At 43.5% G+C, this 11205-nt stretch overlaps 1 long non-coding RNA gene across 2 annotated transcripts; it reads right to left on the bottom strand.

Moving 5' to 3' along the window:
* Window positions 1–3739: 3739 nt before the first annotated feature.
* Window positions 3740–11205, bottom strand: LOC127308254 (uncharacterized). 2 transcript variants are annotated; one of them, XR_011746715.1, is made up of 8 exons: window positions 10688–11205; window positions 10450–10572; window positions 9224–9299; window positions 7925–8003; window positions 7609–7675; window positions 6500–6555; window positions 6256–6389; window positions 3740–4313 (listed from the first exon to the last, which is right to left on the bottom strand). It is a non-coding gene; the product is annotated as an uncharacterized lncRNA (long non-coding RNA). The 2 variants fall into 2 exon arrangements; XR_007856374.2 differs by lacking the exon at window positions 9224–9299 and having other exon boundaries at window positions 10688–11202.

Here is an 11205-nt window from a genome sequence, read left to right on the forward strand (position 1 = left end):
GTAAGGTGTTGCACCGATATTAGTTTGGTCACATATAAAAATGAAATTCAATCTCAGTTAGGCTAAGTGTCCATTAAAAGGTAGCACAATGGGCTAGAAGAAGTCTATGCTAGATTTAGATGAGTTCTAAATATTGTGATAGATTCTACAAACGAATGCAGAGTATATCATTGTTTTAACAATGACCGAGGGTGTTTGAGTCGAGGGGTTCTTTGAGAACTTGGTGTAGTTCTGGTAGTGTTAGAACTATGAAGCTATATTGTCTGTGACAATATTGGTAACATATTTCAGACCGCGGTATTAAGGTTCCACCAGAATACCAAACATATACGATTAATGCCGACCCTCATTTTAAAAACTAAGTGTCCTGGACCTTGTTGTCCGACTCGGAGCCTGCAGAGGAGGGGGGCGTGTAGACCTTGCTGTCGGCGCCGACCACTTTGGTGCCGATTTCATCAAGGTGTGGCCTGCTGAGCTCGATGGCGATTGGCTTGAGGGTGTCGTCGTCCTGCAGGATGAGCAACGTCCTGGTGGCGTAGACGAAGGTGTTTTCGAGGCTGTTGATCTTGAGCAGCTGAGGTATGAAGTTGTCGTGGTGGTCCAGGATGAAGAACCTGCCGTCGGTGATCGCCTTGTCGACGGTGATCCCGCCCTCGTAGAGCTTGTACATGTCCTCGAAGTCATCGAACTCTCGTGGCACTGCGGTGTCGAAGAGCTCCCTGGCAAGGGGGAGGATGCCGGCGCTGATTGCCTTGAGGAGGTAGGAGGTGAAGTCGGCCTTCTTGACGTGGTTGAAGCACTCGTCGCGGGGCACGTAGAACTGCTGAAGCACGGGCACGATGTTGCGGCTCTCGCACGTGGGATCGCTCTACATGGGCTTCCTGCCGGTGCGGGTAAGGGTAGGGGCTGTCGGGGCCGCCGAGGGTGAGGCAATTCATTGTAGTTAACCGCTCGATTAGATGTTATCATAGCTGGTTCAGAAACCTTATGTGATTCTTGTTGATCCTCTTTGTCAAGGCTGTTTACTCCTGCTCATGGTGACATCTTCTTCTCCGGTGATGTGTCTCTCGTTGCCTCCTCCAGTCATGCTCTAATACAAAATCTTTGGCCAGGCTCGATTACACAACACAATCTCATGGGCATTTTTGGCACTCACACAAACATGGAAGAACACACCAATACACAAAGGGCGATGTTTTGGGATGCATTAACCATGCGTATTTTCTGCTTTTTTTGCTATTTTATTCAACCTCAAAATATTTGCTGACTACAAGGCGATGACCCGCTTCATCAAAAGAAAGGTAAGCATAACTCGTCATCAATATGAGTATTTTTTTGCACTGATACTTTGATCGGCGAATAATAGATGGCCGTAGACTATTACCATGATCATTTTCTAAACTGTAGCTAATTAGCTCATGCGATTCTTGTTGATCCCTTGCGGCCTGAGCCATGGATGGATGGAATCAAGAGAAATAAGACAGAAAACGTTGACCAACGGGGGAATGATCCCTCCCTTGGCTATACGTTGTTAGGTAGGATGAGACTCTCCCCGCGGATGGACGCTAGGATGATAACCCGGTTTATTCGCCCCTCCCTGCGAAATTACCGCGAGATGGGGATTCGAACCCGGGTGGGCTGGCTGCGCACTCGCTTGCCTTGCCACTGAGCTGGAACTCAGTTCTCAAGAGAGAAATAAGACAGATACAGAGGAAGCTGAGCCAGGAGCCGTAAACCGTACCTCAAGCTGGATTCATCGATCAAATAGGAGGAGATCCATCTCTGCCTCAGCGCTGCCTCTCCCAAATGATCCGGAGTGACATGCCCTCTCCTCCCCTCGCCTCGCCTCGCCAAAGTCCAAAGTCACAAGTCACGCACGCGATGCCGCCCGCGGCTGCTGCATCAGTCTTGTATTTATAGACTCTTTTTTGGAGGGAAAGAGGTTCGAGTTTTTGAGAGAGAATTCTGGGGTGTTTTGATCCGACGCTTCTCCTCTCCCCACCGTTTCTTCTATCGATGGATGGGATGGGCAGCACCACGGATCGGTGACCTGGCGTCAAAACATATCTCGTACCATAATGGCAGCCGTGAGGAGCCTAACTAATTATGGGGTGGAATCCTAGTAATCAACCAGTCAAGCAATAAATAACGGTGTGAGGGGCCGAACTAATTATGGGGTGGAATCCTAGTAGTCAGCCAGTCAAGCAATAAATGACGGGCGTTTCCGTTTTTCATCTCGACAACCAAAACTGAGATTATGACTGATTTCTGGCTCCTCCCACAAATCATGCTTTCCATATCTAATAAGTTCTGCCGTCCGTGCTTTCATTATTTCTACTGCTCAGCACCGTTGACAACTTGTGTGCTTTTGAATACCTTTTTTTTTATCTTCGCCAGTCAAGTCACAAATCACACACTGCATGCGCCTATAACCATGGCCTTGTATTTATAGACTATTTTTTGGAGGAAAAGAGGTTCGAGTTTTTCAAAGATACTTCTGGGGCATTTCGATCCGATGCTTCTCCTCTCACCAGGATCGGTGACCTGGCATCCATCCCATAATGACAGTGGCCGGTGATGAGATCCACGTACTAGCTAATTATGGGATGGGGTGGGCGCCTCGGTTTTCCATTCTTCCTACTATACCAGCCAGCCAAAATGAGATCACGGTAATTATGCCGGTTTCTAGCTTTTGGGTGTCACTACCAGATCTCTTTTACGTGCTTCCCTTATTTATACTAGCAATATTGACAACTTGGCGTGCCGGAGAAAGATGGAGGCTGATGGTAGAAACGCAATATCGGGTGGCGAAAAGTGGCAAAGTGTATTTCTAGCATCAACATGGAGGCCGATGTATTTCCAACATCGACATGACCGGCCATCCGCCCTACTCTTCCCGTCCACACTGCAATATTGTGGATTTTGGCTAGCTATGGTGTGCACAAGTTAATTTGACACACATGAATTTGAACTTGTGCGCAAGTTCAACACACATGAATTTGCCTCCATCAAAAATCTCTCCTAGATTTCTTCTACATGCTACCCTTATTTCTACAAGCAACACCGACAACTTGCCATGCTTCGGAATACCTTTTTCTCGCCGTCGCGCCTGCAAAAGGAAGCGTGCCGGATGATGATGGAGGCAAGAGGTAGTAGTACACAAGATAGGCGGTGACAAGTGGCAACTGTATTCACAGCCTCCAGATGGCAGGCCATCCATCCTCCTCTTCCTGTCAACACTGCCATATTGTGGCTCGAGATTTGGCCAGCTAAGTTGTCCACAAGTTCGGCAAAAATGGATTTGCATAGCATGTTGCTTTCTCTCCCAGGAACACAGGACGAGCAAACCTAGCTAGAGAACACAAATATTCGTGTAGCAGAAAACCATACATACACCTTGTCTCTCTCTTTTCGGACATCTACACAAATGCTGATAGTAATAACTTCCAATATTGCATACAACACCAATCATGCGGCCTTTGTTACCAGAGGTTCTTGCTTCCGATCTAGCACACATCAACAACTTCCTCTTCCTACTTGTTTACAATGAAGCTCGGATGCCAATCTTCCTCATGAATTGTTTTGGCAATACATAGTCTTCATGTAGCTTTCTTGACACCACCTTCTTGTCAGACTGCAAACATACAAAACAACTAGTAGCTCCAACACTCATCCAATTCTCAAGTGCATGCTCATGTACAAAACAACCTCAAATTAGGAATTTTCTCCAACAATTAAATGTACTAGCTAAGCTCAATTTAGTGATTTTTGATAAATTGTTTTCCGTACATTCACAGCACATAACATCCTCAAGGCATTTAAATACATATAAAGAACTTAGCACAAGATATTGCTTGGCCACCAGCGAAACTACAGTATACACGACAGCTGCAGCAAGCCAAGCGACTGGACATGAAACAACACCTAGCTAGCTAGCATGTACAGCAGCATTGGTGGAAAATTTTGGCCAGATGCATCTTGTCCACACTTTAGCTAGAACCTGAATGATACACCACACACACAACTAGCATCTTCGCTAGTCCAGCCGGAACAAAACCTGAACCAACACACAGCTAGTCTAGCTCCTTTTCTCCAAGCCACCACCCCGCGGCTACATTTTACCCTCACTGTTGCTGCTGCCGCCGCTGCATCAGTGCAGGCCCGCGTACATCTCTCCCCTTCCTTCTCTCTCACCACCAACCGTTGTTAGCCAGCCGATCCTCCGGCGCAGCGTACATCCCAGCCGGCTACCAAGCACCGCAGGTCCAAGAACATGGCTCCGTTGGCATCTCATATGTACATCCGTCCACTACCTGCATTCACCACAACAAATCAGAAGGTAGCAACTAAATGAGAAAAAAGGTTGGGGTGTTCCTTCGAGTTGAGCTTCACTGTTTTTTCCATCATCATATCAAAAAACGACAGCTAGCTAGGCGACTGGACATGAAACAACACACAGCTAGCCAAAAAATAATTTGCTTCATGACAGTGGAAAATCGGCTAGCATCTCCCTAGTGCAGCCAGACCAGAACCTGAAACAACACACAGCTAGTCTAGCTCCCTTTCTCCAAGCCACCTCCCTGCAGATCCATTTCTCCCTCACTGTTGCTGTTGCCTCCGCTGCATCAGGGCATCCGCCAACCACATGTATGCACGACAACAAATCAGAAGGTATCAACTAAATGAGATAATGCCTTCATGGTGTTCCTTCGAGGTGAGCTAGACACATGGTTTCTTACATCATCATATTAGATAAATAAATAAAATGGCAACAACATGAGACTCTCCTTTCTCTCTTTCTTTGTTTACGTGCATGGACATTCAGTCAACAACATGGGATTAATGTCCAACCAGTGAATTTGTTCCTCCGCTATTTTCTTAACCAGAACTAGAAAAGTGTAAAATAATGGAGCTATACTCCCAAAACAGGACAAGATCAAAACCACACAGTACATTGAGAGCTATAGAACAGCGAGCTGAGGCTACTAACACAAGATCATTGAGTCCATTAGCTTTCCAAGCACACAAGCATCAGGACCTCAAATAACCAGGCATATATACTAGATTCCTAGCAACAGAAATTAGAAAGTTAGATGGCAAGGTAGCAAGCCAGAGAATAACATAGCCACGGTAAGTGCAAGGGACCCAAAGATAGAAGGGGTGAACCAAGAGCTCACCACATTGGCTTTAACCTGGGCCAGGCAGATAACAGAAACAACATCATTAAAATGTTCATTACAAATACTATTCGGTGACGCACAGAACGAACTAAGCACCAGACCAGGAAGCAACACATTTAATAGCCAAAAGCATCCAGCCATCAACAAATAAGCAACAATTGACCCCTCTAAACTAAAAAGAAAGCTCTAGACTACAAAAGGGGAACCCACTAAAACATGCTATACCAAGATGCTAAAATTTCAAATTTGCACAAACAGCGCAGCCATGAGGCAATAATGTCATTCATCATGTAAATCAACCCAGCCAACAAAGCCACTTGGCATACCAAAATTAAGCCATTAGCAACTTCAAACATATAAGCAGTTGTGACCAGAACCAAGCATGCATGTGGATCTAACAAAGACCAATAAGTGAAAGCGGTTCAACATCATGTTAGTGTGCTATGCAACTGACTCCTTGATTAAATGACTGAGATTTTCCTTGTACACAACATTAAAATGAAATATACTGGCTCGTAAATGGCAATCGCGTGCAGCGATGAGGAATTAGCAAATACAAGTCAGTTACTGGTGAACCATAAGAAGGTACAGTTTGGACAAGAGTTGACAAAGGATTGAAAATTGGGAAATCGTACAAATAATGGAACTCTGGATGTGGGAGCTCAATTCGACAACTCATTATGTGAACCGAGATGAAGGTGCTATGATTGGTGAAATAGCAGAATAATGAACCATAATATAAAAGAGATCATGCCAAATAAGACATCATGGATAATGGGTTATAAAAGAGAATAATGAACCATACTTTTGCTTACACGCATAATCAATGCCCCAAAATAGAGCTGAACTATCTGTGATGCAAGTACTCAAATTTGGAAAAAGAGGAAATCATGTGGCACTTCTCCCCCCGAGAGGCAGGGTAAAACACATTAAAATAGAGATGAATAAGAAAAAAAAAAGTTTAACATCACAACGACCAAGCTTATCTAAAACTCACTAAAATGGCTGCAACTTAACATTATGCATAATCATCCTTTCTACCATAAAATAAATGATCTACAGGCAGAAAACAAACCTTTGCTGACATTGCGCCCAAAAATGTTGTTCTGCTTCAGTGGATCTACTAAACGTCCCTGTAAGCATTTATGTACTTGTTTCAGAATCTCCTCCCACTCAAGAAACAATCATCGTGAGTGTCTGCTGAGTTGGCTGTGCAAGAAAAGCTATGTGATGACCAATGACAACATGAAAAAATCGATTATACACAAAGGTCATGCCGCATTCACTTGCTATGCATGCTTTGAAGTTGGAAATTGTACCTCAATCAGATGGTATATCTATCCTTGCACTATAATTGTTGAATGCTTCCTCAATCCTAAAAAAAAAGATAAATAGGAAGTTAAAGGCAAAGTAACAATACTATGAGCTTGAATAGGAGGCATGAAAAGGTAGGAACGAATTCTTGGGAATAGTGGATGGTAGAGATCCACCACACTAGTAGTAAAAGTTAAACCTTCAGACTGACCTAACAAAGAAACTACTAGTAAAGGCTTTTCCTAGTAGAGATTCATTGCCAATACTCTGAAAATATCAAGTCTAGGAAGATAGATACTCTCATCACCCAGCTGGAGATAGCATTCAACATGACTAGCTTAGCTACAAAACTGAAGGAACTACCAGAGCATAGCATTTATTATTTCATCAGCATTTTCAATACGGCAGAATTGCAGAGGATGCAAGGCGATAGGCGACCAAATCTGAGCATGATGCCATTAGGTTCCTGGCCGTCGAATCTCGTGGCCTCTTCCTCGTCAGGGTTGCATCTCCTAGACCAGATGTTACCGCCAAGTTTCACTAAGGCAACAAGTTGAGTGACCTGGGAGCTTATGTGGCGGGGATGGTGCTCGACAGCTCCAGGATTAGGGCTAGACACTCTAGTCGCTTGTTAGTTGTTTTGATACAAAATATATTACTAAGTGGTTCAGAAAATGAAGAATAGTTGGGTAATAATGTGCATAAAAAGTACTACAGAACATCCCACCAAATTAACCAGATTCGTTAGTGTCACGGAATTATAAATATCAGCAGCAATTACATATACATGAGCAAATTATTTATTCCTAATATGATTGCTTTTTTGTTAATATGACAATCATTACTACCTACAAAACCACAGAACTAGTAATTAAGCACGAGAATTAGGTTACAGTAATTACTCACACGCTTGTTTTTTCGATACAGACAACACCACTACGTGGTTCAGAAAATGTAGAATAGTTCAATAAGGTAATGAAAACAGAGTTGGCTAATAATGTACATAAGGAATGCTACAACTATGTTTCTGCATGAAAACATTTCACCAAATTAAAGAAAGGATATGAACTTTTTCCTTAGAAAGGACCATTTAGCTGTCATAAAAAGATAGTACCTCAAACAAAATTGTAGTGTGCCGCTCAGGATATATTGTGCCCTTCACCACACTCCTTGCCAAGTAACTGCACTCGGTAGAAATCCAAGTGAAGAAACATTGGAGAACAACATAACAAAGAGGATAATTCCAATAGCTTACAACTAAGATATGGAGGAGCAGTCATAATTATTTCTAGAAAGAATTCCATGTTAGGCAACAACTCAAGCATATGGCAGCAAGCAATAAAAAAGAATGGGAAGCAAAGTAACATAGGAAGCATGATCAACTGTTATTACAAACTATAGAAAATCACCGAGACATTGTATAAGCATACCTTTCTCTGAGTCTGAGGTAGTCTAATACACATATGGGATGCCTTTCCCTAATGCAGTAACACAAACAGCTAGTGCAACCTGCAAAATAAACATAAGCATAATATTTCTAGTTAGTATTTTGCGTCCTTTTCCCAAAATAAAGCAGAAAAGTGCAGTAAAACTGCAACTGTCTTTATTAGCCATGATTCCTATGTTACTGAAATAATATTCAGTAGGATAATTATAACAGCAATCTAAATCCAATGATAATGCCTGATGCAACATTTTTTCCTGAAACACACAACTAAAAGAGCCTGGTAATTTGATATTAATAAGAAATGAGGTAGCCAATTAGCTTGAAAACGCCAAGTTTGTAACTGAAGGCCGAAGTTCAAGACAAACAAATACTTCACTAAAGAAAAGACAAATAGCACATGTGCACAACAACGCCTTTTCTTGCCCAGACACACCCCCATGATCATGGTAGAGTAGGTATTACTATGTAAAACAAGTACCATAAGGACAAACAGTTTCGGTGAGATGATATCACGAAGTAGCCAAATCGATTTCACCTGCTTTTAGCCTCCGGCAGAACACAAGTCTGAACAAAAATCAGTTTCGAAAGTTTGTGAAAATCATGGTATAATACTTGAATGGAGCGAGCTCAAATCAAGAACAGATTCAACCAAAATAGGCAAAGGCCTTGACTTCATCAGAGGGGAAAAAGGAAAAAGCTTTTAAATTTAGCCATCAATCACCATAAGATCAAATAATACAAGCTCAAATTATCCATAAGTTCAATTTCAGGCCACAAGAAGAAACCTAACCTTGCTGGTTCGCAATTTGAGAAGAAAAATGAAACAACAAATAATTCAAAGGAAATACAGTAAACTCAAGCACCTGTACTGCAAGAAAGGTAAACAAGAGGACCATATTATCTCATGATCTTTCAATTCTCGAAGTAAATCTAACACTGGCACAAACACACTCAATATTCACACCTGACGAAAGTCTTCGAACACCGCAAGAGAGGGCAAATAAGTCAAATTTTTGACAAATAGAACAAATAAATACTCAGCCATGCATGCCATAAACCAGCCATGAAAGAATACATAACGACATCACAAACACATCACATAGAAATAAACCTTGTGTGCAGCAAAACTGGCGGAGAATGACAAGCCCAAAAAAGCACAAAATCATCAGAGAAGGCAGCAAGAGGCAAATACATGGCACTAGAGCCTTGGCAATGTCTGAAAACTAATTAACTTCACGTTGTGCAGAGGTCCAAAGATTGATACTAGGGCCTCGGCAAATACCATGTTTTACAGGGGACCTTATCTTCTACGATGCTTCTATAGCAGATCAGGGTTGCAGCTACTCTTTAAGATAATCCTACACATGAAAATTTTAACTTGTAAAGATAAAGGAAGCAGACTTTTTTGTTGGCGCTGAGATATAAAAATAAAAGTCAATATAAGAGTACGATAAGCTAGTTTAGTTCATAAACTAGTCAATTTGAGAAAAACCAGTCAGCGAAAGTACTTGACACTCTGACAGCAAACAAGCACTAATGCCAAGCAAAATCGTAATAGTTGTACTTTTTCAGTCCGTGAATAGCAACTCCATAGTTAGTATTATTCAATGCTGGCTTTAAACACAATAGTAATAACCTCTGTAAAGAATTAATAACTTACTAATCACATTAACATAAGAAAGCAACCATCATCGTAAATGACAGCCGAGGAGTGAATATATACAATCAATAAAAAGGAGATATTGACCTATCTGGGCAAGAAAGGGATAGCATCGTTCAACTCCACATGATATAAATTAGATTGAAAAGAATGCTTAATTACACAAAAACCAAAAGATCTAGCTCGGGACCAAATGCAAACACTACATAAACTGTTTTCGTGGACCAAGTTTTCGACAAATATTCAAAGCTATAACTCTGAATCTAGCTAAGACATGTAAACAAATAGGAGCACCACCGATCAAAGAATGAATGCATCACATAACGTGAAGTGTTAAACATCTGTACTAGCAAAAATTACATGACAAGTTTGCAATAATTTGGGCAAAGAGAATTTACTAGAAATAAGTCACGGCAAGGCATGCATACGTGATACTGAATCAGTGAGAAAAAACAGAGGAGTTAATTACTGTTTTCCTTGGCTGCTAGAAGTAACAGCAACGTATCTTCCAACCTAGCAGCAATGCATATACGTATCTATTAAGTTGCACAAGCACCGGCCAGCAAACAACACCTATGTATGTTTCAACCGAAACTAACTCCACAAAAAGACGCAGATAATCAAGTACTAGGACTAGTAAGAACCGCACATGACAAAATTTCACCATGTTCAGGCCACACAAATTAGGAGAGGAACCACCAGATAGATGGCTGCAAGATACAACAAATCTGAACGACAACGACGAGTAGCAATCATCTCATCAAGCTACGGTCCAACCAACCAGTATACATAGTTGATGCAGCGATGTTTTAGCAACAGAGAAAAAGACGGCGGCAGACAGGAGTCACCTTCCTAATAGCAAGCCGTAGCAGTATCCGTTCGTCCGAGCAAGCCGTCGCCCCTCGCGAACCCGCCGCCGCCTCCTCGAGCTGCACCACCATCAATCCATCTGTCCCAAGCTTCTCCTAGGGCTTTCACCCACACACACGCATATGCAGGGAGAGGAAAAAACGCAGCACTCCATTAGCACGAGAGGAAAGGCCGTGAGGTGAAGGGATCACTAGAATGGGCCACCTTCGTGCTCACCTCGCCAGCTTGTGGAGGCTGCCGGCAGTGGTCCGGTCAGTAGCAGGTCTTCGGAGTAGGATAGCGGCGCGGTGGCTGGGTGAACTAAAGCGGCCTTCGTGCTCCGGATGGGCGCCGTGGCAGGAGCTCGCCGATGGAGGCGTGCCCAGGGGATGTACGTCTTCCCGGAGCGCGGCGCCGAGGGTCGGAATCCGCACGGTGAAGGATCCCCAGAGGACGGCGGAGATCGAGTTGACCTCGAGGGTGGAGGTCGCCGGTTCTTGACGGCGCGGAGGTGGGTCGCATGCGCCGGCGAGGATCGAGGGGAAGAGATCGCGTGGGTGGTGGGGGATGCGGCCGCCGTTGGGGGTTCTGGATGGAGAGGAGGGGGTGGGTTGGGGAGGAGGAGCCGGAGCTGCGGTGGCCGGCGAGGTGCCGGGGCGGCGGCGATTGAGGTTTGAGGGAGAGAGGAAGGGGGATTCGGGAGGGAAATCGAAGGCGTTAGATGAGGGCGTGCTTTGCGTGATTTCCTTTTCCTT

This window comes from Lolium perenne, chromosome 6, assembly GCF_019359855.2.
Source record: "Lolium perenne isolate Kyuss_39 chromosome 6, Kyuss_2.0, whole genome shotgun sequence".
Lineage (NCBI taxonomy): Eukaryota > Viridiplantae > Streptophyta > Magnoliopsida > Poales > Poaceae > Lolium > Lolium perenne.